The 27,995-nt window shown below is 32.7% G+C and overlaps 1 protein-coding gene and 1 long non-coding RNA gene across 4 annotated transcripts in view; one reads left to right on the top strand and one right to left on the bottom strand.

Annotated features, from left to right (window-relative positions):
- The window catches only part of LOC148229611 (uncharacterized), a 160,673-nt gene that overhangs the window by 34,329 nt on the left and 98,349 nt on the right, over positions 1-27,995 (top strand). The window contains exon 1 of one of the 3 annotated variants that reach the window (XM_088198604.1): positions 21,820-22,167. The exons of the other annotated variants lie outside the window; for them this stretch is intronic. The gene's annotated coding sequence lies outside the window, so the exon portion shown is untranslated. Of the gene's footprint in view, positions 1-21,819; positions 22,168-27,995 lie in introns of those variants that run through there. 3 annotated transcript variants of the gene reach the window in all.
- LOC148229613 (uncharacterized) lies at positions 21,820-26,540 on the bottom strand. The gene is made up of 2 exons (XR_015811488.1): positions 24,887-26,540; positions 21,820-24,753 (listed from the first exon to the last, which is right to left on the bottom strand). It is a non-coding gene; the product is annotated as an uncharacterized LOC148229613 (long non-coding RNA).

The raw sequence follows: 27,995 nt of genomic DNA, 5'->3' as shown, positions 1-27,995 counted from the left end.
TGTTCATATTAAGACTCTTTATAACACTAAGTGGGAATTAAATGAAGCATATCTAAACCGAATTTTAACCAATATGAGAGCGCAAAAAACAATTATCACTTCTCAGAAGTCAAAAATCCACGTCAAAAGCAATAAAATCGTGCCGTCGCCGTTGCAGTGGGAACGCTCGTTACCGAGCGTTCCCACTGCGACGGCGCCGAAATTCGATTTGAATATACTTTGACCAATACATTCATATACATTAAGTCTGTAGTAATATCGGTAAAGATAGCTAACATAGTTTAATATCGAAGTGCAGACAAACTAGGGAACAATATGTGAAATTAATCTAATTACTACGCCCTTTAGAGCTTCGTTCAAGACCAATACAGTTTCGGCAGTTTTGTTCCTCAAAATTGTTGGACTATATAGTTCTCGAACTGACTGTGTTAACGCAAATAGAGTATAGAGAGTATGAAATTACTGCAGTGTGAAATTTATTACGTGTGTATTTTTTTCCATGTTTTATTTCTTCCTTGAGTATTTTTTGCTATGTAATTTTTATCACGTATATTTTTTCCTTGGGTAATTATTTCCATATATATGTAATTTCTAAAAAATGAGACCCTATTCAACATTGATAAGCCTGTAAATATTATATTTGTGATTCTGATTTTTTGCACATAGTGATATATAAATTATTGTACAGTGCTTATTTTCTAATTGGGCTATCTATATATTTATATTACTTTTATTTATGATACATTTTTAATTAAGTTAGGCTTAACAAACATATAGAGTATTGAAAATATTTTTTGTCGATTTCTCTTGCCTATCAAAATTACACTAATAAAATATTGTTTGTAATTAAAAATTCCTCCTATTTTTTTAGGACTATTTCAATCAACGTGATGAGATCACCAGCGATTCTAAAATACATCGACAGGAAATACCGAAAATATTTTTTGTTTAGAATACCACACAGATAAAGATACCCTACTCTAGTTTATCGGGTATCGACGATGTATTTATGGAATATGAGAGAAAGTGTAATCGTATATCTCTCCCAATATAAAATATATAAATAAATAATAAAAAAATAGGTTGAATCATACAAGTTGCATTCTTGTTGCATAATGAACCATAATACTTTATCACCTGCCAGAGTCATCGTCGGGCTACGGTGGTGCTTGGCTTAGTGTCAAGGTTAACTGAGATTCTCTGATACATTAATTTCACAATAAATGATTGTAATTTATATTATACTGCCCAAAATCACCGTCTCCCCTATCTTATCCTCTTGTCCTCAATCGGCATGGCCATATCACTGTCGGCATAGGGAAAAAAGTTGACTCCCTTCCCTGTGGCGTGAGCGTTATAATGCCATTCCCTAAAAAAATAAATTCCCCAATGATCTCGCGGTCGAATACCCCGAAAAGGGGTCACAAAAAAGCAACCTGCCTTTACGATTCATGCGAGTCGAATGAAGCATATACATATTTTAGAATGTCTCAGAACAATGCGGTGGTTGGTTTTTTTTTGGTGCGATATCGTTATCAGTTTAATGTCAAAACTTGGTATGTGCGAGTAGAACGTAATTTTATGTTTTTTTTCATTGTTTCTTTATTATGGTACATATTATAAAAATATTTTATGACCCCAAAAATTGTTTTTAATCTCATGTTTACATTTCACGTTATTAAAAAGTACCTTTAAAAATACGACTAAATGGATTGGAAAAAAATTTCAAGAACTATATAAAATGTAGGTGTACAATACTTAAAAAAGTAAACTTTAAATAAATGCTCACATATAAAAAATACAAGAATTCACAAATTTCAATATACTTATGTATATGTAAAGATAGTTCAACTAATACTTTTAACTTATATTTTTTTATGCGGACTGGAAAACTAACGTATGATCGATTTATTTAGTTATTTGTCTTTGCGATGCATCTTGTCTTGTCGCGCCTCTATTAGCTGGCATGCTGAATATTTAGCCTATAGATCACTTTAGACATCTCAAAATTAAATAACGAGAAGTAAGCACATTTGTTTTGATTGGTTGTGCATCAATATTAAGAACTCTTAGTTTATATATCATATGTATATGTTATTTTTATTATTTATCTTACTCTCTCCCAATCCAATATTTTAATAACACGTTTGATTTATACGCTCTGTTACAGACATATACATTAAATCCGCATAATATTCGTTTCTTTTAGAAATCACCAATTTTGATTCAATAACCTTTCTAAAAAAATATTTTCAGTATGATGAAGCAGTTTTTTTTAACATTTTAGAAGATATCCAGGCGAAAGTGTGAAACATTTTAGGGTTCAACGAACCCCATCCCCAACCGAGTTCGCCCCCCCGTTTTTGGAGCAACACATTGATCAGCACGAGGAGTACGAAGCACCGAGGCAGACAGACTATCGAACAAATATACTTAATAATTCGCAAAAAAATTGTAACGAATGTTTCACAATTAACCCCTCCCTGCAGCAACACAATAGACTCGTTTATTACACGGATAATATATCATGTTTCATTGTCATTACGCCGACTCTTCTCTGTTTGTATGTGAAAATAGGCGGATAATTTTGGACCGAACGTTCTCGCCAATTCGTGGATGATTGACCACCACGCGGCGAAAGTGACGACCTCGCTCGTACAACGATCTCATTATGTATTTATAAATATTATTATACTTGTTACATCATTGATAGCGCTTCAAAAATACTCTTTAATCCCTTTATCCATTCCTCGTTTAAAATGCGCGTCGCTTTATGTATAGCTGGAGACAGGACGCGTTTTTATTTTTTTTAATCAGTAAGGGTTTTTTAAAATGATGTTATACATTTAAAATTGAATTTTATTTTTCGATTCTACATGATAATTATTGTTAAATTAAATACATCAATATTTGTACAATAAAAATCGCATCGTCACTAGATGATGTAAAAATATATTTCTAAGAAATTCTTAAAAATTATATTTTAGGGTATTCTAACCCTAAGGGGTGTGACATCGCAGCCAGAAAGACAGTTAGAAATTAGTAAAAATATTCAGTTTATATAACATATTGCGACAAACTATGTTGGTTATTCTCCGAGCGGTGGTGGAGAAGCTGGCAGAGGGATGATGTCAGTGGAAGATTGGTGTGGCAGCAACAGTATAGCGGGGTTGATCCCTCTCTGCTGCGGTGCTCGTATAGTGGAGTCTCTCTCAGGGAGCGTCCATGACCGTATGTTGTCTTTGAATCTGCTAGTGTCTGCCCTCTCCTCATTGGAGACCAGCCTTAAGTATTCAGGGCTGCAAAGCTTGCTGACGAATCACAATCATACAGCTATCATCCAGCCAATCGTTGCACTCGCTTCTTAGAACAACGAAATATGTATACGCCTTTAGAAAGTGACATTTGCTTAATGGACATTTCAACGTAACGGGAATATTGTGGACTAACGTGATGATATATTGTTACGTAACAAAGAAATATTCTTGCAATGCATCAGAAATCACTTGCGTGCTATTTATGTGAAACCGTTTTTTCTAGTCGCAACGAGGGCTTTTGTGTGGTTCCATCCTTTACACTATATTGTCTTGTTTCTCATGATCATTTTCGGTCACGTCAATTTACTGCGTGAGTTTCAAGAATGAGAACCGGCATAATATTATCCATTCTTATCCTTGTTGAAGGGTATTAGTAAACCTTTATGTTGTAATTCGTTCACTAATAAACTTACTGTATAAATACAACTGTCCATAGAAAGTCAACTATGTACCATCTGTAAGCAGATGAAATTTTAATGCTAAACTGTCACTGCTGAAATTGATTGTGCTCAGCTGGAACGATTAAAACAATAGATTTTTCTACTAGCGAAAATGTAATTTAAAATGTCTATTAAATTTAATTTGACAGTTGAGAAACGTACATTTGCTGTTCAAACCCAAACCTAACATACACGGATTAATAGAGATCGCAATACCGGTCCTCTTTACAAAAAGCAGTATTTTCGATATTGTTTTGCTAATACTGGAATCCGAATATTTTCAATATTTACAGAAGCTTTCGTTGAGATTCGAGATTAGAGATGACGATTTATCAATGAAATAAAAACATTCAGAAAAAAATCACATTTTAATTTTTAATAATATATATTTCCACCAGTGAAAATATAATTGATATGATTTCAACTTTTCCATATGTAGTATTATATACATTTACATGCAGTATTTATTTACATGAATGCTAAAAAGATTTTTATTATGAAAAGTCTTAATATGAACGTTAGATAACCGAGCGCTTAAACTGCGACGGATTTTTGATCTCTGAGAAGTGATATTTGTTTTTTGTGCTCTCTTATTGGTCAAAATTCGGTTTAGATATGCTTCATTCGACTCTAAATATATTCCGATTAAATATTTTTAATATGAACGCTAGATTACCGAGCGTTTAAACTGCGACGGCACGATTTTATTGCTTTTGACGTGGATTTTAGATCTCTGAGAAGTGATATTTGTTTTTTGCGCTCTCCTTTTGGTCAAAATTCGGTTTAGATATGCCTTATTCGACTCTAAATATATTTCGATTAAATAGTTTTAATATGAACGCTAGATAACCGAGCGTTTAAACTGCGACGGCACGGTTTTATTGCTTCTGGCGTAGATTCTAAACAGGAACGTCATTTGGGGGGGGGGGGGAGAAGGGCAAGCGGGAAATCTTGCCTTCCCCCTTTTAAACTTGGCTAGAAAAATGGATGTCATTTAATAAAATATCATTAATTTTAACGAAATAAATATATTTAAAAAACGACCACTGACTGGCCAACTTTTGCCTCCGCCCCCTGGAAAAAGCTGAAATGTCGTCCCTGAAGTGTCATATAACGCCTAAAAAACACGAATAAAAAAAATAAGAATAGCAACTCATTATGTAACCCAACATATTTGTTGAATTTTTATGTTTTGATTGCTAAATCATTTTTTTTAAATAATTAATATTTTTTAGATGACAGCGAAAATAATTTCATCACTAAATCTGATTTTTTTTATTGCAGAGAAAATTAGCGATTCTGATAGTTATTTTTTATCCTACAATAAAACTGTTTATAAACGACATTAAATAGCGAACAATCTTAGGTTTATTATCAGATTGCATGCATGATTTTCAATATTGTTTATCCACAAGCAAATGTGTGCCTTGTTCAAACGAGATAAAGACAATCTGGTGTCGCTCTGAATCGATTCGTGTAATCCGCCTTAAATTGTTGTTCATGTCAGATTTAAAATTCTAATATTAAATTATTAATAACCTTGTTTTTTCTACAGTCTAGTCAAAGACCGGTGCAAGTTTTTCGATGCGGCCTGTCCTTTTTTTGTAAGGATTTTGGCCTAGCGGTCGGTCATCAACCCGTCGCCAGGGAGATACCGCGGGACCTGCTTGGCCGACACGGGGGAGACTGATGCACACACATGTCTGCTAAGAAATGCTTCTCCGAAGGCCTTGCTAACTAAAAAAAAATTTGGGCGCTTCTTACTAACCTGCCGGAGTACCGTTTTGTGATATTCGATTGGAGCTTGCTCGATATCGTATTGAGCGAATATCTCGATAACAAATGTCCATATCGTTTTAATGATTAGATCTTTTACATTCACTTTTTTTTTCCATTTTCAGGGACGTAATTTTGGGGGGAAGGTGGGGGCATTCCCCCCCTTAAATTTGGCCAAAAAATGCATGTAAATAAAAAAAATGAAATACTATGAATTTTGACGACCACTGACCTACCAACATTTGCCCCTACCCCTGGAAAAAAACTGTAATGACGTCCCTGTCCATCATATAATTTTGTTGTTTTGTTAATTTTTTATCTATTAGTATGTATGTTTGTATGTCCTGAAACAATAAATGATTACTCGTGCATACATGTCGTAGAAAACATTTTCACTTATTGCATATGCAAACAAAATAATGCTTTACATATTACAAAAACGCATAAGTATTTAATTGATCTACAAGGTAACAGAGAACGAATATTGAAATGTAATGTGTACATGACGATATGCTTCTTATATTACAGAATAAAATTGATTTGGTGGATGTAGTTGAATGTGGGATACTATTGTAATAAAAGTGCCGAACCATCGCATCATGCTTGTGAAGAAATCACATCTGGTTCATCTAAAGCAGGGGTGAATTATCCTATTTGGGGTAATAATATGCCCTGGTCTCCGTAACAGGGATGTTTATTTTTGATTTAAGACAAAGTATTTATTATTTATTGTGCAAAAAATTGATATTTTAGTTGTACGTGAAGTCGTGAAAGCAATTTTTTGGTTGGCCTACTCTTAAATTCGAGCATGTACAAACTCGGCGAGATTAGGTTGTAAAGCTCGGTTTAAGTCTTGATGTCTTGAAGTCAGGACTGGCTCAAAAATAGCGCCCCAGGCTCTAAAAATATAGGTCATTTTGGAATTTTTTGTTTGGATACTACAACAATCTTGAGAGAGCTAAAAAAATTCATCGCCCATTTTTTTGTCCGAGGAAGCCCACTTAAACGCCAGCGATTCACTCTTGTTTTTTACAAATTATTTTTTTAAAACAAGTTAACGAATTATTACAAATTATATTTTTTTAATTATTAAAGATTATTGTACTAGCTTTATTTATCAGTAAAGCAAGTATTTTATATTTATATTTAGAAAGAGATACTGACCCATGAAGAGAAGTGACTCACTAAAAAGTCGCTTGCGCTTAAAGGGTTAAAGCAGGACAGATTGTCACAAGAGCTAATAAAAATAAAGGTCGTCACGAATTTTTTTGTTTGAAGAAGACGAGAAATTGTTGCGGGAGCTAAAAAAATGCCATTTCAAAAATTTTGTTCAAAGACCAAGAATTTTATATTCCTTTTCGCGGGATGATAATTTCCATCATGTCTGTATCTGGTTTTTGACTAATAGTTTCAGATTGGCCAATAATAGTTACCGGATTTCAAATAATAAGAACGATGAAGAATTACTTTGATTTTGATCACTTACAATAAATTTTACTAAAGTTCCTTTAATTGCTGCTGCTCCTTTGCCTTTCTTTCTCGCTTATTTTTGTAGAAAGCTCCAGATTTTTTCTATTCATATTAATAGTGAGAAAATAAAAAAATTCTATGTGGTTTTTATCAAGTAATTATGTTCAGAAATGATAATCGGCAATTTAATAAATTTTAGGAATATGTCTTTTTCTGAACATAAAGATATTTTATTAATTTATCCGATTAATCTAATTTTAAAAAATCATGTATTTTACAAGCAACGATATTATTTAATTAAAAATATGATTGTCAATATTTTTAAAATACGAGTAAAACAAGATTTTTAGATTACAATATTTATTTATTTATATAGTAAATACAGTTATTATTTTTTCTCAAAATGTTTTTCCTATACTAAGCTTGCACATATAATATAAACAATCTATAAATAATAAACACGTTTATCTCTATTTATTTCTTTCTTTAGTACCAAGAAATTATTAAAAACCACTAAGGCATATTAAATGAAAATATGAATACCCGCACAATTTGGAATAACAGATAGTGAAAAATCGTTTCACATTACAATATATGTTATATATATATATATGATTTTTAGATAGATTTCTATTCACGTCAATTTCTAAGAAACGGGGATTTCGATTGAGGATTTAGGTATCTTCAAAAGCATGAGGTTTTGGTACCAATTGCATTCAAGAAAATATAAATTTAGTTAAAAAAATACCGATGTAACTTTACGCCTATTAAATTGTTTTTTTTTTGTAAGTTATTATTTTATTATTTTTTACACATTAGTCTCGTACATTTTAAATAGAGATTTTGTTGAATCGGGCGCCCACGTGCCTCGCACGTGTCCGCCCCCCCGCCGGGACCGGCCTTGACGAAAGTTCAAAAAACAGCTCTTTTTGGAAATTTTCGTTTAAGTAGGAAAAATAAGGACAAACAATTTGCGAAGGACGTCTAGGCACCCTAACTTATATAAACTTCCGTCGCCGTGTTAAATAGAATCAAGTGGAGCCCCCCCCCCCCCCCGTTCAGAGTAATTGGCGCCCCGAGTGACCGCTTTAAACCGCCCCTGCTTAAAGTACGAAGTGGAAGTTATCGTTAGTAACTGTGTGTGTGCCTTTTATACGCATGACTTCTCCTGAGGAACATTTAGGGCTCGCCCACTTTTTTAACTACAGCCAATTACTGGTCTGGGTGTAACCGTTACGTTTGTATGGCAGGTTTTTTTAACGGTTGTTGAAATTTAACAATTGCGATGCAAATTCTCTCGACATTTTATAACAAAGGCACTTTCAAAAGTGGTCGTTTTTTAGTAATACCGCTGATTTATAGCAGTGTCGCACTGGACGGTGAAAAAGGGGATTTTACCGTGTACATCTTACCGTGCGACCTTTATATTGTATGTACATCTTAAAAACATAGAATTTATTTATATCGAGTATCCTATTAAGAGCACCGGATTTATTAAGATCGCTTTCTATTTTCTGTTTATTATGTTTGTATAATAAAAAAATATATTTATTTTAAAATTCGCGTGATATCGGATGTTCATAAAGTTTTCAAATATTGCATATTGAAAATTTCAAATTTAATCTTTAATTATTAAATAAAATATATTTATATACATGTTTATTTTTACTATACTGTTCACCTTATTTTTTCATAGGGGGCAGTGGGTGAATTTTTTTCATGAAATATTGCCTACACGGTAAAAAGTTCCCACCGTAAGATGTACACGCTGAAACGAACACTAAGAAATCAGTTAAAAATTAAAAAGTGATCAGTTGTTGAAATTTAATAAATTATTGACAGTTGTTCTGTTTCTTCATGGAACTATTCTTACAGTTACGCGAAGAATCCTCAAGTGGCATAATAATTGATAACCATATAAGTAACGCAAGATTTGCTTATTATCACACTATTTACATTAAATTAAAGTAATTTTTAACATAATTATTACACCGCGCAAATGAGGGCTGTGGATTAGTAATACATATAAATAAAACAATACTAAAGTGGCACGATAAAAATCATTTGTTTCAAATATGCATATAAGCGTTAAAAGAGTAATAAACAAATGCATCAACAACGGCGGTTCGATGATTTTACAAACTGAAAATAATATTAATGCATTGTTGAATGTGGAATGTACCCGGAATGACAAGTGCAAGGTTGCCAAATCTCCATCTGTTCTTACTCCAACGGTCACGCAACAATTATTATAAAACTGAGGAAAAGTTTTTAGAATATTTCTTTAAAGAATATGATTGACTTGACTTTTTGTTTATATTATTCTTCTTAAAGGTGAAAATCTTCAACACATTCAAATTTCATTCTATAGAAGCCAGTTTTTTGGTGTTGGTACTGACGTTTGTTGTGAAATTATCTTTTGTCGTTTTTGTTTAACGGTGATATATAGCACCCATTTTTCATTCCCATTTACGATCCGATCAATATAAGGGCCAACAAAGAAGTGAGCATGTAAAGACGCTGTTCAAGATTACGCTCCAGCGGTACCTATATGTCCAGCATAATTTGTATTACCCATTTTTTTAAGATTCGAATATGTATTTTCGAAAGGGATGTGCTTACGTCCTGAGATATTTATCTACATAAAAAGATTTGATTATTTTATAGAATGCCCGGTACTTATGAAAATCGCCGTTAACATTTTACTACACCAATCACTTCACATGTTTTTTTGTTGCACAGCTTTCAATTTCATTTGGAAGTCAAACAGCATGCGACCCGCTAGCTATATCTATCTATTATATGTATAATAGAAAATCGTCGATTGATATTTAAAGCAACCAGTGGATGTCAAATTTATATGCAATATAATCTTTTAAGAAAATTATTTCGCAGTAAAGGAATATGCACATTTTTTAATTAATTAGATTTTCTAGAACTCTTTACGATAAGCACAAAAACTCTAACTATAACAAATAAATTGACACCTATCAATAAATAAATTAGTTTCTTTATCATGAAATTCTATAAATAGTTTGACTGAAACTTTTATTTTATTCTTTATATTTAATTGTAATCCTGTTATATTATACAATATGCTTAAACTTGTTTTTGCCCAACGTTTTTAAATTATTTATATTATAATTCATATGCATTGTGCGAACTTTTCGCAGGTGCGTATTTTTTAAAATCCAAAGTTATTCAATAATAAATTATTATTTCTGCAAAGTTTTGAAGGAACCTCCGAAGATCGGGTTGAATTCTTGGATTTCTGACTTCGCAGATGTACTAGGTTTGACGTAATTCGGTCTTCTTAGTTTCCCGTAGCGAAGTCGAAAGCGAAATAGTAGAAAAGTCAAGTTCTGAATTATCTGATATGCTTATATAGTTTTATGGAGATAGGGGAGGTGCTTCGCTCTTCCTTATTTCTTCGTCTGGCCAATGTGATGCTTAAGGGCGGAAACGCGAATATGTAATTAACTTATCATTACATAATCGCTATTTTTCAAACAGCTGGAAATTTGGCAACGCTGTCATACGAATTGTCAGGTACCTGTTAAGCATATATCGCAAACTCTGGTGTTTTTTGTATGGATAGTGCATTCACTTGTGTTTTTATAAACACCGACTGTCATTTGTTTATGTCCATTTTAAATATGTACATGCAAGTAGTCCTGATCTGCCTAAAATATCTTATCGGCACGCGCACTTGTATAGACATATTTTTTATATTCGGGCGGAACATATTAGTCACATCTACAAATAATAGTAATTCTCCACCACCCCTTGAGCCTGAGACTTAATTTGTTGTAATTACTTGTAAAAGGCATAATAAAATTAATTGCTATAAATACTCGCGCTTACAGAACAAGTTTATTCGTCACGTTAGTGACGAATAGAGTCGATAGATAAAATGTGCTTAGAGCTTAGACCTTCTGTCCGTGTCAATTTTATCTGTCTACCGTTTATTCATGTTTGTTTTTATCTATGCCAGCTTAAAAAGGATCAATGCATTCGTTCTAAATCGTTATATTATTACTCTCACGATATATACACTACTTTATAAATACTACTTTATAAAAATATCACGATATATACACTACTTTGTTTATAAAACGCTAATGATTTTTTTCTTCTCGAAAAATACTCAAAATGATGATTTTTTATTTCTGGAGAATTTTCATAATTTGTTTTTTTTTTAACAAAAATCAGATTTATAGAATATTTTTAAATACCATTGCTATTTTGAAAGATGGTAGTGGTTTAAATTCGTTGAATTCACAGCTGCGTTCAGATCAGGTAGTAAGAAAAGGGATAGGGATTTATGATTAATACTCGGAAAAGCGTTGTTTGCCAATATAAATTTTATGACCTATAAGAATTACCAATAGTAAACATTTATTTGCACATTGAAAATAATTATAATATCAACTTTTTGCCAAAGATTTGTTCGTTGGCTAAGTGAAACAAGAGTCAATGTTTTCATGTAAATGCTATGTAAATTATACAATAAGATGTTGCTATTTTTGCAAAATACAATGGAAAATATCGTGGAATGGAAAGTTACCGTTAATTAAACACGCAATAAGTATTTAATCAGAATTATAATAATATCTCTTATTAGAATTTGAAGTAAATTAATAATGTAATCGCGTTCGTTAATATTTTAATTATTAACGTATAAAATACCATGAGCACAAATTTGTGCACATCGTCATTCCAACGTTTCTATTTAGTACTTAAAATGTAACTAATATTATTTTAATAAAAATCGATATCCTCTCCATTTTTTACGGCTCTGATTAAGTAATGAACATATTTTTAGTCCCTTTTTATAACTTAACATCTACGCATATTCATCTATTTTCAACTTTTAAGTTCAATTAGGTTGAACAGCGATGTACTGATGGCCGATTACGTGCTACTGCATACGTGAAGACAAGAGGCGCCGACAATGTTCGGAAGCGCTCGAAGTTGGCCAAGTCGCCTGAATTACTCCCACTTCTATCGCCGTTCTTGGTAAACCTCGGACAACTTCCGAGAGATTTTAGAGCAGGCAGAACCGAAATCGACCGAAGTAACCCACTACATTCTCCGACATTGGCAAACCTTGGCCAACTTCGAGAGAGTGTAGTGCAGGCATTAAATCTCAATTCCCTTAACGTATCTTTGTAGTACTGGTTTATTTGCCATAAATATAATTATAAAATACGTATCGAAATTACTCGATAGAAGTCTATGTATTTCAAACTACAAATGTTTAATTAGAAATTTGGATTAAGTGTTCTTGTTAGTTCTCCGCGATAATTACGGAGAACCCTTCTTCGCGAGTAAGGTCATTGGCATTTATCGCGACCTTGCTCAGCGTGCTCGGTTACTTGACCGAGTGTTAAATGAGCGTGCAATTCCAGCGACGTTCTCTACGAACATTCGCCGAATGACCGAGGGACGTCAGTGAGTTATAGACAATTTTCTCTAAGCTAGACACGTGGTTAAGATTTTAAAAAATAAACAGCACATGGCACGGAGGAGTGACTAACATACCTTCACAAATGACAAAAGAGTTTGTTCAGTTTACGTGGCATTATCGGCAGATATTGTTTTTAGTACATTTAAAAATCCGGTTATTTCTATAAGCTGTTGGAGCGTCACGAAAATTGCTCTGATGGAACTGATGACGATGTGACCAAATAAAAACAATTCTCGTCCAGAGAGGAGTGCGACAGGGGTATGTGTTGTCACCTATGCTTGCATTATTAAAAACATGTAGACATCATTGCATACCTATAGGAATTCAGTCATTTCCAAAGGTTGTTTCAATCTAAGCGGAGCTTCGTGAATTACCAAATTGATGGTTATTGGTAGAGATCCAATTCTAAATAGACAGTTACAGCTAATTAAAAAATATAATTTTATTAGCGAAGATGCAATTTCTGATGCATAAATAAAAAAACTAGGAAGAAGCTGGATCCAGATGCCCATAATATAGAATAGAACAGTTTTTTTTTATTTTTAATGGAGTCTGAAATATAATGTACTGGTTGATTCAATTCGATTTTTATGTTGGCAGCACTGTAAATCAGACAGCTGTCAATAATCGCGCGTGTTCAAAGTTTTAAACACATTTACGAAATAGATCGCTTAACCACCTCTCAGCGCGTCAAAATTATTCAATTGTTCTACAGAAATAACAATTCTGTACGAACTGTGTATCAAAATTTACGGGGTTAATTTCATCGCCCTACTGTGCGAATAAAGTTGGATCACCTTTATAACAAAATTTAATAAGAAGAAGGAATTTTATGTGGTTAAAGAACATTAGAAACTGGAGGATAGAGCAGCTCTTCCACTTTGCAAGGACATTTTCAAACATCATGATGAGGCATGTGTCGAATTCGCACATGCCGCGAGAATATGTGTTATTATTATATTGTCGGTTAGATTAGTTCAGTTGTTAAGTTATTTTATTATTATCGGTTAGGTTGGCTTTCCGTTATTTTTTGACGGGCTTAATGCTATAAAATATTGTCAAGCATCCTTTTTGTGTGTCCATGACTATTTAGTATTTGCAGAACGAGAAGTTGCGACAAAGGCAGCGCATTCATTAGTGTTTCTCAAACTGATACGTTTAATATTGCTATTAAGGCCGCTGAGTGCCCTAGAAAAACAACGATTCCGGGCCTCATGACAAAAATGGCATTTTATATATTTTTACAATGTAATATAATTTCTTGATAAAATAATAATAGGTACGAGTTAACCCTTTCTATGCTACACATAAATATAAAAATTAGCCGCCGTTGCAATATATTTTAATTAGGCAATAAAAATTTACTTATAATATTTATCTGATCGTGTTTTCTTTGCTGCTCAGTGTTGCCATATAGTGAATTTCCAGTCCAGGTCAAAAGCAATTAAATCGTGCAATCGCGGTGAAAACGCTCGATTATCAAGCGTTTATATTAAGATTTTTTATAACAATATCACGAGTGAGAATCAAATAGAGCACATCAAAACCGAATTTTGACCAATAAGAGAGCGTAAAAAACAATTATCCCTTCTCAGAAGTCAAAAATCCACGTCAAAAGCAATAAAATCGTGTCGGCGTCGTCGCAGCGGGAACGCTCGTTACCGAGCGTTCCCACTGCGACGACGCCGACACGATTTTATTGCTTTTGACGTGAATTTTTGCCTTCTGAGAAGTGATAATTGTTTTTGCGCTCTCCTATTGACCAAAATTCGGTTTGAATATACTTTTATCAGCCCTCTTATATTATGAATCTATAGTAATATCGGTAAGGATTACTATGATATTTTCAAAACATAGTGTAATATCGAAATGCAGACAAACTATAGAGCAATGATGTTTGTCTGTATTTATGAGCTGGCTTAGTTTGTAGTTTAGACTTAATCTAATAAAAGTTCTAAAACTATAGTATGTTTTCGAATTTTCATTAGGTTAGGTTTGGGTTTGAACAGCAAATGGACGTTTCGCAACTGTCAAATTGAGTTTCATAGACATTTTAGAGGAGCATGCTAGCGCCTATAAGTTAAATATTATTTTCGCTAGTAGAAATATATCTACTGGTGAAAATGTATTTGAACTTCACTCTGGAAAATATAACTTTACCAAAAAATACACATTCATTATAACATTTATACATCAAATGTAAATAAATAATGATAAGTATAAATATATTAGAACATATAGAAAAGTTAAAATTATATAATTTTACTAGCACCTGCCAGATAATTTATATTTTTACTGGTAAAAATATATATCTACTGGTGAATGTGTATTCCAATATGATTTTATTAAAATTACATATTTTAAAAAATATTTTTGGGATAGATTCGAGACTGTTTTTTCTAGATTTTCTTTTAGGAATAACCATATAAAACTGTATGTATTATTTTTTTATTTTGCTGCATTAAATCCAGTTGTCAAAGTACCGCTAATACAATCTATAGAAACATTAAATTTATAAATAATAATTCAGCTGGTGCTGATTTGTTGTTATATCGTTGCTTCTTCATCAGGTATTCGATCTGAAAATTCAGATCATTTACATTCGTTGAATATCTCATGTCTAATATTTTTAAGCGTTTGAAAAGCAATAAAGTCAACAATAATTTGTATACAAATTTTAACACAAACGGAGCCGCATCAAAAAACTACAATCTGTCCCTTTGAATAATAACGTTTATTGTGGAAGTACTACGTAGAAAATGGGCGCTTTTGAAGGCAATGTTCTGCTTCTTTTATTTATTGTATGTATAAAAAGGGCTGAAAGAACTTTTACCTGAAATACATCAGTACATACATCTCAAATAACTGTAGTTTAGTTCAGATTGATTATTTAAGATCGATTTTTACATTTTTTATAAATATATTCTTGTCCCTGCCTAATTATTATAATTATTTAATCGGTAATGTTAGTTTAATTCAAATTTATTTTGTTTTCAACCGCAATATTTATTCTAATGTTAATAATATACTAGGAGATAGACAAATGAATGTTGCTATTTTCAATTAAATCGTCTCGCTTAGTGGGTAGATAGTGAGCGAGCAGTTTGCACCATAACCGGTTACACAGACTCGACTAGCCATTGTCATTTCTCGCGACAATAAAGTCAAGGATCAACACACCTGTCGAAGGTTGGTCAGATTAGCATTTCGCTTTTTGATTCCACCGTGGTTTAACCGTATTTATAACGTTCTTCTCTAACGCGGCACGTGTACGGATAACAGCTATTCTCGACATGCTTGCGTTGCGATCGAGTCGTTGCACCGCGAGTAGTTTGGTATATACATATGTATGTGTGTGTCGAGTATGTGCTCACTCCTGATGATGATAATATGCGAGAGTTAATTGCTCGAGTGTCTGAGAGTCTAACGGTTCCGGTCGCAAATGCCCGTAATCATACCTGTGCTTCCAGGAGCCAATTAATGACGAGGAGTGTGTTTTATGTCATAGAGAGGAAGCGAATATGATTGCTGTCACAATATATGAAGGGGAAATTTTAATAAAAACGGGCGTATCTTTGCAAATGTAATTTTATGCAAAGGTACGTTGACAGACTTTCGGACTCATTCGAGCAGCATGTTTCAGCCTACGTTCCGATCAAATATTTGGGCGGATTAGAAGCGCGAAAGAATGTACTTTGTTACGATACCCAGCCGTCAACCATAATTTGGCAAGAAAAATGCATGTCATTTAATTAAATACTATGAATCTTAATGAAATAGAAATAATAATAAAAAAACTGATTCTAAATCAGAAATTCTCAGGTTATCATTCAAAGTAAATCTAAAATATAACAGTATCGAATCTATCCCGCAAATATATTTTTTAAAATATGTCATTTCAGTGAAGTCATATTGGAATTCATTTTCACAGGTAGATATATATTTTTACCAGTGAAAATATAATTTATCCGGCTAGTAAGATCATATGATTTCAACTTTTCTATACGTAGTAATCTACAGCCTTAGCTATAATAATGGGCACCCCAATACATTTGTGTTGTTTAAAGTGTTTATTTTTAGCTTATTTTTAATATTTAGTAGGCCCACCATTTGCTGTAAAAACAGATGCAACCCTTTTTGGCATACTGTCAACTAATGACTTGCAGGTGGACGGATACAATTTTCTCCATTCCAACTGCATTTTTTCTTGCAGCTCAATTTTGGATTTGAAATTGTGTTGCTTTACTTTTAATTTTGCACATAAATGCTGTGTAGGATTTCGGTCTGGTAACTATGTAGGCCATTTTCAAAGAGTCAAACCCTTCGAAGCAAACGGTATGGCACGGAGCGTTTTCTTACTGGAATCGGATGTGCTTGGAAATATTTCCCAGTAAGAATCCACTAAAGTGGACTCCGACTATATAAATGTAACTATACTACCCTCGCAAGTGTTACATACTCCTGCTGCTGCCATGCAACCCCAGACCATAATGCTTCCGCCACTATATTTGACTTTGGGTACTACGCAATCAGCTAGATATTCTTCTCCGACTCTTCGACACACGTGTACTACACCAGGGATCACAAAAACTTATCAATAAATGCACAAACAATTAATTCGAAATTAGACACTGAAATTTAAAGTATCGATAGTATTTAATCTATCTAAAATGTTAATTTTCTTCAAAATAATCTTTCGACTTTATTACATATCCTTGAAGGTTGGACGTAAACCAGTCGAGACTGGCGGGTCGCTACAAAAGACCTTGCTTGCAAACTGGCCGCGAACACACGTTACAGGTGTTAATAAAAACCGTCAAAGAATAAGCGATAACTTTTCGAAACACCGATTGCCTCAAAAGGTTCTCAGAAACTCATATTTTTTGCTGGACGAGATTCGTTCTGCGAAAGTTTAGCAATTTTCACGATCTACCCCATGGCGAATTGGATTTTTTTATTATATATATGTACATATGTATATTTATTTACCATTTAATTTTAATGAGCAATTTAAATTTTTACGTAATAGTATCGCTAAACGCAAAACGTAAAGATCTATAAATTCGTCATATACACAATATGTTTTAATAAGAATAAAAATAATAAATTTATTTCTGCGTACTCGATAATTATAATATGTCCAACCACAAAAGATTTTAGTAAATATCATCACGGTAGCAAAATAAGATCAATATAACAAATAACTTATCTATAATATAAAGTAATTGATATTAGCGATAGAATAGTTCAAATAAATCGAAATTTGGGTTTATGACGTTTGAAGTAAAATATGTAAAATCTGGCTTATGTTATTGAAACTAGTTATTTATATTTATTTAGCACCGAATTTAATATATCTACTTTTCCAACTTACAAAGTTTGATAACTACTAGCTGGGTTTTAACGATTTAAATAATTATATGCCAATACCTCAAGTGATATATTGCGAATAAATAAAAAGTCAATACTCGATCTCTAAGAAAATCAGTATTTTTCTATTTATTATTATTAAAAACTATGGTCCATGGAAAACCTTCTATGTAATTAATAGTATATTTCAAAACTTCATATATGTTTCCCCTACCAGTCACATAAATTATTTATTTTATGAAACTCCTTCAAAGCCTACTTATAAGTTTATGAGTTTTCTTGGAACGAGAACCATTTTTATAACCCTACATTAGTCTCGCTTTTAAAATTTGCGTTTTATTTTATTGCAACGAAATCTGAGGCGGTTCGAAAATGTAACATTGTATGTATTTTGTATTGTACATAACTTTGTATCGATAAAAATTTGCTCTAAAAGTAAATGCTTTAATAAAAATCTGTAATATGTTATTATAATAAATTGTAAAAAAAACAGATAATATAATATAAAAATCAGTTCATATGATACTCGTATACTTTTAATGATGTGTATTTTCTAAATGTATCTAAAGCAGCACTAGAAATTTGTTTATTATTTTATTTTATATTCTGATTCGAATTTATTTTAATTATTAAATTTCGTCTTATTAGATTGCGTGTTAATTGAAGGCATAAGCGATTCAACTATCAATTAAAGTTGCCAGATCTCACACTTGTTCAAAATATTAAACGGCTATCTCAGATGAAAGTTTGCAACTTCTTCTAAATCCGTCAGTAAAAAACAGGCTAACTCAATTACATTACCATATCGTCGTAGCTGTGCATGACAGCAATAAGTGGGCGAGCACTAAGTCTCCATCGTGGAAAAAAACAAATACCATTTTATATTTAGAATGTTACTTTCATGAAAAATTCATGGTTGTGGCCCGCGGGATTCAACATTTTTTTGTTTAGATGACCGTGAGGTCCGAAAGGTTGGCAACCGCTGATCTAAAACATGTTTGACGGATTTTTATTAATTCATATGCTTTCTTTTTTCTCACATGCTTACCCAGTCACATGTGCATACCCAGGTATCTGATGCTATTTTCTTGTGAAAGTTCTTTCTCGATATTTTCCATTTTTTTCAAAAAAGATCTAAATATCCCGAAAATACAATGTAAGAAATATACAATATCTATATTATTACAGTATATATGTTTGGGTTCTATGACAACTGAACACATGACAAGAGAACATATGACTATTGAACGCACGACAGATGAACACAGTGATTGTGATCAATTGTCAGTGGGTTCATGACATAAGTGAGTATATGACATAGACTCATAGACTATTGAACACAATCGGCAAAAAAGTTTGAAATGGTATGAATCAAATAAATTATTAAATAATGCATTCATTTGGATCATTTAACTATCATGAAGTCTTTTAACCTTTCATAATTTAAGTTTTTTTTATTATATCACGATCAATTGCTAAACTCATTTATTTACGTGACTAAGTAATTGAGATGTTTGTGACTCTCAGAAAAAAATATTGAATCATTATTTTTTAAATATACTCGTATAGATAATAATATCAGAGGTTTTGTAAAAATTATCATATATTCGTTATTTCATGATAAACTGATAAATTTATGTAACTAAATTTAAATATATCTTACTCTCAGAAATAATATTGAATTTTTTTATATACAAATATTAACATGAGAGGTTTGTGGTAAAGAAATGATAATATATGTAGTCATTATTTTATTTCATTAGTAATGGGCCTTATGCATGGTTCGACCGCGATTAATTTTATTGCCAATAAAATAAATTCGCCTTCTTAATCAATCGGTTTGAGAGTGAACCAATTGAAGAAAAATTGGTAAGTTGTACAATAACAAGATAACAATAAATGATCCAAATGAATGCTTTATAATTTATTTCATTCATAACATTTCAAACTTTTTTGTGGATGTATTAAACTGTCGTGTGTTCTCTTATAATGTGTTCAGTTATCTGGATACCATATTTTTGTATATGAAAAATATTTACAGAATTTTCGTGTGCGCAATAATCCGGTCTCCCTTTACATCACATAGTATTTTCTCTTCGTATTTTGCAATACATAAGAAAATGTCATGAAAAAATTTCGACATAACATGAAACCATAAAAATATTTTGCGTATAGCGCGTTCATGAAAACACTGCCTTTTGTTTCATTCAACTGAAATGACAATTTTTTTGCTAATCGTAATTCCTAGAGTCGGTCATAAAAGTAAATATTGCTCAACAATAATTTTGGTGCTTTAATCCGAAATCCCTGTCCCTTTTCTTACTACCTGCTCTGCATGCAGCGGTGAATTCAGCGGATTAAAACTACTACTAGTTTTCAAAATTGCAGTGGTTGTAAACATGTAAACCGCTTAAAAATATTTGCTTACATTTTATTTTTCTCAAAAACCATTTAATGTAATGTATATTATGAAACGCTTGTGAGATTTTAATAAATGCAGCGATACAGTATGTATTGTTTTTAAATATGACATACTTCTGCCGGAAACCCAAATGGTAATCAGGAATTAGATTAGACTAGAGAGCAGTTGGATAATGTTAGTGACAAACTAATTCGAGTATTGGAACTGTAAGGTAAAGCTTAAACAATTTATATGGTTTATTGCATACATGTTTAACGCTGCACTTAGACTGGGATATTTTCATCAGTTATAATAATCCTTATATTTAAAAATATAAGGATTATTTTAACTGAAAAGTTTTTTTAGAATATCGTCATAAATTTATTAATAGGGAAGTTACCGTATTCGAGAAACATAAGAGTAGAGACCTTGGATTGAGGCGGATGAATACTTTGTTGTTAGTCAATTATAGCTTACTGACAATGATTATATCTCTGAGCTTTTATATTTGTATATTATAAGTATTGGAGCTCAGAATTAATTTTTAAGCTCCTAATTGAACCTCATTCAAACTTATAAATAACGCAAAAATATGTATCTAATTGAACAGATGATTAAAAAAATATAAGCTCTGTGTAATCTTTTTACATCCGCATTTATTGAACGAATGGTATTATAATATATAATATTTGTTGAGAGGTACTCACATTTTATAAAGTAGCATCATCAAGTACGTTTTGACTAAAAACAGATTTGGCCAAGCAACATTTGGTGCTCTTCCAAGAAAAAAGTATCGATAAGTAATTGGTCGCACAGTGCGAAAATTGAAGTTTAGCTATAAACTGCTTTTTTCCCTTATTTTTTTCTTATAAGAATGATATATTCTACATATGAAAACATTCAGTCTGATAATGACAGATATGATGTAATTTATAACTATGAATATTTATTATATGCTGATGTACTTCAGAGCATTGTACAAATGCAAATTTTCCGTCTTATCGATCAAAAAGCTTATAATTCTTATATCTTGCGGATTTTCCCTTAAAGCTTAGGTAATTCGCGTATAGTGTATTAACCAGTAATATTTACGCTGAGGACTTGGGAATGAAATTTTAGTATGGATGGAGATTTAATTTGCACATCGCCAAAGTTTGCGATAGGCATCAAATTCTCGGAATCGTTATATGGAGCGTATGTCACTTTAACAATTTATTGTCGATTTGTAGTCTGTATATTTTATTTGACTCACCCCTATATTTACATTTAAAAATGGTGGTTTGTTGTAGTTCCACGGCTGATTATCAATATGTTTTATTATATATTTTAGATAAACCTTCAGCGTAATATATGCGCGTTATAATAAAAAGATTCGGGATGCAATTATTGTGTTTAGGCGTGTCGCAATCGGCGCCATAATACTCTCCTCCGATTCACTTTCATATTTTCTGCTTTCACTTCGACGTCGGACGCACTTGTCGTCGGCTTCCGGCCGAGTGTTGCCAGAGGCCGTTCGCCGCAGCCGAGAGGTACCTGCGCTCTCAGCGCTGGCAACATCGGCAGTGCCCGATCGTCACTTATCGCCCGAACATCGGGCGAGGCGGTCGCGTGGATCTGCGTTCTTCAGTTTTGTTAATTTTTAATTTACAATCGACGCCCGAGCGTCGTGTGCCTTTGGATAATCAGTTGTGTTTTGTGAGCTAATGAATTCGACGAATAGTTTCGGTTGTGTTTTTTGCCGACGTGTTTTGTTACAATAAAACTCGAGTTGTTTCTGTCGTAACGCGGCGCGGCGGTTCTGAGACTGTGGGACGCGGCGCCCCCCCGCGCCTTTGCGATAAACGCAACGAGTGTGTGCTGCGGCCATTTCGCCAGTTTTTTGTGTCTGTACTTATTTTGTGTTGTGTGCTCGATCTTTATTAGGTAATTATTACTATACTTATGAAGCACTTGTGTATATGTGTTAGAATAATTTGAGTTCAAGTGCTCGCAAATAATATAATTTTTGAAGTGATATAATATCAATACTATGTGAAATCCCTTTAATGTACTCTATATTGTACAAGCTAGTGTTTGTTAAGCAACTTCAAAAATTCAAGCAAGTCAGATGTATCTATAGTAACCTTGAAACGTAATCCGCAACGTTTCTCTTTATTGCTCAATGATAGAAAAACATAATAATAATTACTAAGCATAAATCTTAAAAGTTAATACGAAATTTCACAGTAATGTTTATTTGCAATTTTTTTTTACTTTTTAAACAAATATAACTGACATACTAAATATCACTTTTGCAGAACAATTTTTATCATTAGTTTTTCGCTCTAAGGTTTCTTTCACGTAATTAGTTTTTTAGCATATACGTGTGACGCTGGAGATTATTACACATTTATTATTAGTTTATTATAATCATTCATAAAACATTTTTGTAGATTAAAAATGAAGCAAAATCTTGTTGTACATTGCTGGACCTCAATGCCATGAAATAAAAAAGTGATTTTTTAGTATTTCGTCAAATCAAAAATGCAAACGTAATATTGATGATAATAATGGTACAGCATTAATTTGTATATAAATCGACTTGTCTTATTTTTGTGGCAAAATTATTTTTATATAGTGTAATTACATAAACTTTACTTTTTATTTTTACCACGAGGTCGAAAAAATGAAATTTATAGCCGCGTAGCAAGAATTTGTAGTTATTTATAAATACAAATAAGAATATGTAATATTTATGAACCATATATTAAATTAATTCCAATTAGAAAGCTTTCCAATATATCTGTAGATATGTTTTCGCTAAAATCAAATACGAAAGTGCTTTTGATTTCGAACGGATTGTGCGAGACCCGCAACGCACGAGCGTGTTCTTGTATAAAATCTACAATTTGCCAATTATAGGAAAATAATGTGTGATGCTTTGTACAAATGTTTAATTACATAAAAAAATCTACTAGTACTCAAGTGTCCCGCTTGGCTTTTTAAAAATGGTGATCGAATTATAGTGCAAACGAAAATTCTGAATATAGGTTATATACACTACTTAATATTCTGCTCCATTTTCGAGTAAAAATTTGTAATTGTTATTATAAAAAATGTAAGTGTAAAATATTTTTATAACATGACATTTTTAAATTAAAGTCATATACATTTATGTGTATATTGATTATTTGTGGTCAGAATTTTTGTTGTTTGTGCAATAATCACCGAATTTTTCGTATCAGAATTTTAATACCGTTGTGGCCATTTAATGGAATATGGAATTTATATTACATGGGTCAGAATATAAGCGGCCAAAATGAATATTCGATGGTCAGAATTTACATTAAACGGAAAAAAATATTTTGACAGATGGTCAGAATCATTTTTTCATTGAGTATTTATATTATATGATCTGTTTTTTAATCTCAAGGTCATTTTTTTTGTTGACATATGCTCAGCATAATAATACATGATCATTATTAAGGTTTTTTATGGCTTGTTTGGTTGGACTCGGGACATTGTCAGATGTCAACACAAGCCAAGCGTGCTCTCTGTCGCCGCTATATCGTTATTCCCGCTTCGTTTGTCGCTCTGGATACCTTCGCGCCCTAGGTACAATTTGTAAGGTTTGGTTACCTTAAGTGGTGTGGTTTCGCAGCCAGTAAGACGCAGGTGGAAACTAGTGAGAATGTTATTAGATTATATTGCATATTGCGACTGATGGGCGAGATGTTTTCTCCGAACAGTGGTGGAGAAGCTAGCGCAGAGATATTGTCGATAGAAGACCCTCAGAAGTCTTGTAGGTGGCGTGTTAGCGACAGTATAGCGGAGGTTGATCCCTCTCTGCAACTGTGCTCGTATGAGCGTTATGAGCGTCATGTACGTTGTCCGCAGGCGGGCGTCTGCCAGTCTGGTGGCCAGCTTTATGCAATGCTTGCTGACCAATCACAATCCTGCAACGATCATCCAGCCAATCGTTGCACTTGCTTCTTAGAACAACGAAATAAGTATACGCTTTTAGAAAGTGACATTTGCTTGATAGATATCTCCGAGGTGAATTGCGTAACGGGAATTCGTGCCCTTACGGTGCTTTTTGTCTTCCGGTGATATATTGTTTCCCGTGACCGTTTCGTAACAAAGAAATATTCATTCAACGCACCGGAGAATCCTTGCGTGTTATTTATGGAGGAATCCTTTAAATCTAGTTGTAACGAGAGTCTTTGTGTGATCGCGCTATTGTCTAGTTTATCATTATTGATGAACAATTATTTTTGGTACTATATGTGTGGTCTCCACAAATTAAACAGATTCGTTGAGAGTTATTCATGGGGTGTTCACTGTTCTCACCAACGACTGCTCGCAACTAATTAACAGTTAAAGTGTAGGCGAAATATTTTATAAGATATTATGCCCATTTATATTTATAAATGTTATTTTAATTCACATGATCGTCTTATATTTTTATTCTGACCGTGGGATATTTTTATTCTAACCAATTGATATTTATTCTGAGCTCCAATAACATAACTATTTATATTTATGCCCATTTATATTTATAAATGTTATTTTAATTCACATGATCGTCTTATATTTTTATTCTGACCGTGGGCTATTTTTATTCTAACCAATTGATATTTATTCTGAGCTCCAATAACATAACTATGACCAGGCTGTTAAATCAAATTCTGACCATTTATTTTTTGTATCTGTTCTAATAGCAAGGAATATTTCATGGCATAGAATTACATATTATGCTAAATGCGGATGTAAATAAATAAATAGGTGAAAGTTAAAATAAGAGAAAACAAAATAATCAGTAAAAAAATGTCAAGATTTTGTGTAGATTTGTCCATTTTGTAAAGAATAATATGTTTTCGTCTCCACGTTCAGCGCAATCTAATGTTTACAATGTCAACCAAATCAAAACCACGTTTAACTATACAACTATAAATAATATAAAATTAATTGCGTATGTTGCGTGGGTGTAATTCCAATTACATATGTTACAACCTAAAAATGCTGACACGACTCCAACGAAACACATTCGTCACCACATTCCGTTACTTTTGCTTGCGATTTTCGACGCGGGCAATAATTCTCTTCGGCGCGCCTCGGATCGTCGAACGGAGCGCTCGCATCGGAAATTGTTTCGCGGCCGTCTCGCTCTCCTTCGGTACGAGTGAACGAGAGGGAAGTAGAGAGGAGGATAGAGACAGTCGTCGGAGGCCGAGCGCCCCCCTCACCGCGTCGCCCCCCTCTGGCCCGCGGTTACAGTTAAGCGATTTCCGTCCCGTCATGCCTCGGTAGATGGTGACTCGCTAACGAAACTTCACTTGGGTCCACGTGCGGCGCGACCCCGACACGTGACCCCCCTCTGTCCCCCTAGAAAAAATCTATTATGAATGATCGTAGATGATCGCAGATCCTCCCCTCTTAAAATAAATGTGGCATATATCTCATTATACTCTGACCTTTGATTTTGAACCGGTCAGGTACATAGCTGCAGGGACTAAAAATATTTTATCAGTTTCTGTTTTAGGTGTTTATAGTATAATCTTTTTAAGTCCATAGGCATGTATGTATGTCATACGCAAAATGGTTTTACCATTGCAGTCCAAAGGTAGTCCTTCAATTGTACGATATATTTTTGCGATACATCGATCATTCTGAAGGATATCATATATAAAGGTTGATTCAACTTTAGTGTCCGAACAATTAAAAAAAAACATTAAATATTTAAAATAATGTTAAATTAAATGGTCGAATCTGACCTTTGGCAGTAGTCGATCGTGACTTTCGTACATTTCTAGTTTTATCCGGCGGATGCTAGTTTTTAGTCAGGATGCTCCAGCAAAATTGCATGTCATGTAATAAAATCGAAATATTAAAAAATCGTCCTGTAAAAAGTTGAAATTACGTCCCTGATTCTAAACCCGAATTCTCGAGTTATCCTTCAAAGAAAATCTAAAAAAAAACATCTTGAATTATCCTGTTAAATTTTTTTTAAATATGTCATTTCAGTGTAATTATATCGAAATACATTTTAACCTGTAGATATAATTTTTTACTAGTGAAAATATATATCTGGCAGGTGCTACTGCGATGGCGACGTCACGATTTTATTGCTTTTGACGTGGATTTTTGCTTTCTGAGAAGGGATAATTGTTTTCTATTGGTAAAAATTCGGCTTAGATATACTTCGACTATAAAAAATCTTAATGGATGTTCAAATTGCGACGGCACTATTTTATCGCTTTTGAATTTGCTCAGAAAAATGCATGTCATTTAATAAAATACTATGAATCCTAATTTAATCGAAATATAATATTAAAAAATGACCACTGACTGGTCAACTTTTACCGAATTACGTAAAATGACGTTCCTGCCAAGTATTAAAACACAGTTATGACAAAAACACATTTAACGCATTCATGATGTAAATGACTTATTGAATAGCGTCGTCCGTAAAGTCTCAGGCTAGTAACTCTGGGGTGGCGGGCTCGAGCCCCGGCAGCGCCACTCGAATTTTTATTTATAACAGTACGCTAATATTAAAAAAACTGGCCCCAGCTGCAGTGACATTTATTGATTATAAATTGTATAGCACACAATAATTTATAATTAATAATATATATGTCACCAAATTTACTTTCTGTGTCTATAATGTAATGTCTAATAAATAATAATTATTATCGTATTAAAAAAACATTTTAGAACATTTGCTTATATTCTTCATTATTAAATATACATATGTTTATCGCCGCTAGTAGGGGAACAGGAATCCGATTACAGGTTATCAGCTATAATCAGATTTATAAACAGCAATCGGTATCGTTCATGGATTTTCAAGAACAATATTATTGATGTAGTACATTGTTTTTTAATTTAAATATATTTTTTGCGCAGCTAGTAGAAGTGGCGGGGGTACATAAATCCGATTGCAGGTCATCAGTTATAAACAACAATTTTAACGTTATGTGTATTTATGTATATTTTAATTTACAATAGCAATTTTAAATTGTAGACTTCATGATTTTTATTTAAAGTATAAATATAATTTTAGCGATTAAAGCAACATATATTAATTACTAAACATAAGTAGCCATTATTTAATCTAAAATGTTTGTTTAGTTTCAAATTTTAGAACCTGTTTTTCAAAACGCGCTTACGGTAAATTTGCTATTTTAATATCTAGTACTTGAATCAACGCTTATAATGTTATAGTAATCGTTTTTGTTATAAAATCTATTTCCGGAATAATTGTAGTGGAAACACTTGTAATCTAAGGTAACTGTTATCTCACCGGTTTTATAAGTTGCGCGTTCTAAAACAAAAAATGGGTATTTAAATTTAAATAAATTTAAACAAAAATAAAAAGTTAATTTTTCGGTACTTTCCTGTTATCGGGGGGGGGGGGGGGATTTATTCTTAAGTATTTATTTGTTTATATATTTTATTTATTTTTATACAATTGTATTTTAATTGGAAATAAACGTGTTCAAACTGCCTCGTTCCGAAACAGAAGCCGTACAATTCGTGCAAGAACCTGTGTTGTTGTGTTCATGGAGTGTTCACTGTTATGACCAACGCTCACTCGTTACTGCTCGTTTGCACCTAACCTGTTAAAAATTGACATTCATAATTGTATATAAATAAATATGTGTAAACAAAGGAATAAATTTTTTTAAATAAAAGTACCGAAAAATTAACTTATTAATTATTTTATTTAAATACAATTTTGCTACATTATCACGGCGCCACGCTCAAAT

This window comes from Plectrocnemia conspersa, unplaced genomic scaffold, assembly GCF_051122295.1.
Source record: "Plectrocnemia conspersa isolate PC_06_02 unplaced genomic scaffold, ASM5112229v1 ptg000011l, whole genome shotgun sequence".
Classification (NCBI taxonomy): Eukaryota; Metazoa; Arthropoda; class Insecta; order Trichoptera; family Polycentropodidae; genus Plectrocnemia; species Plectrocnemia conspersa.
The sequence above is the reverse complement of the archived record's forward strand: the minus strand, read 5'-3'. Positions and strand labels throughout refer to the sequence as shown.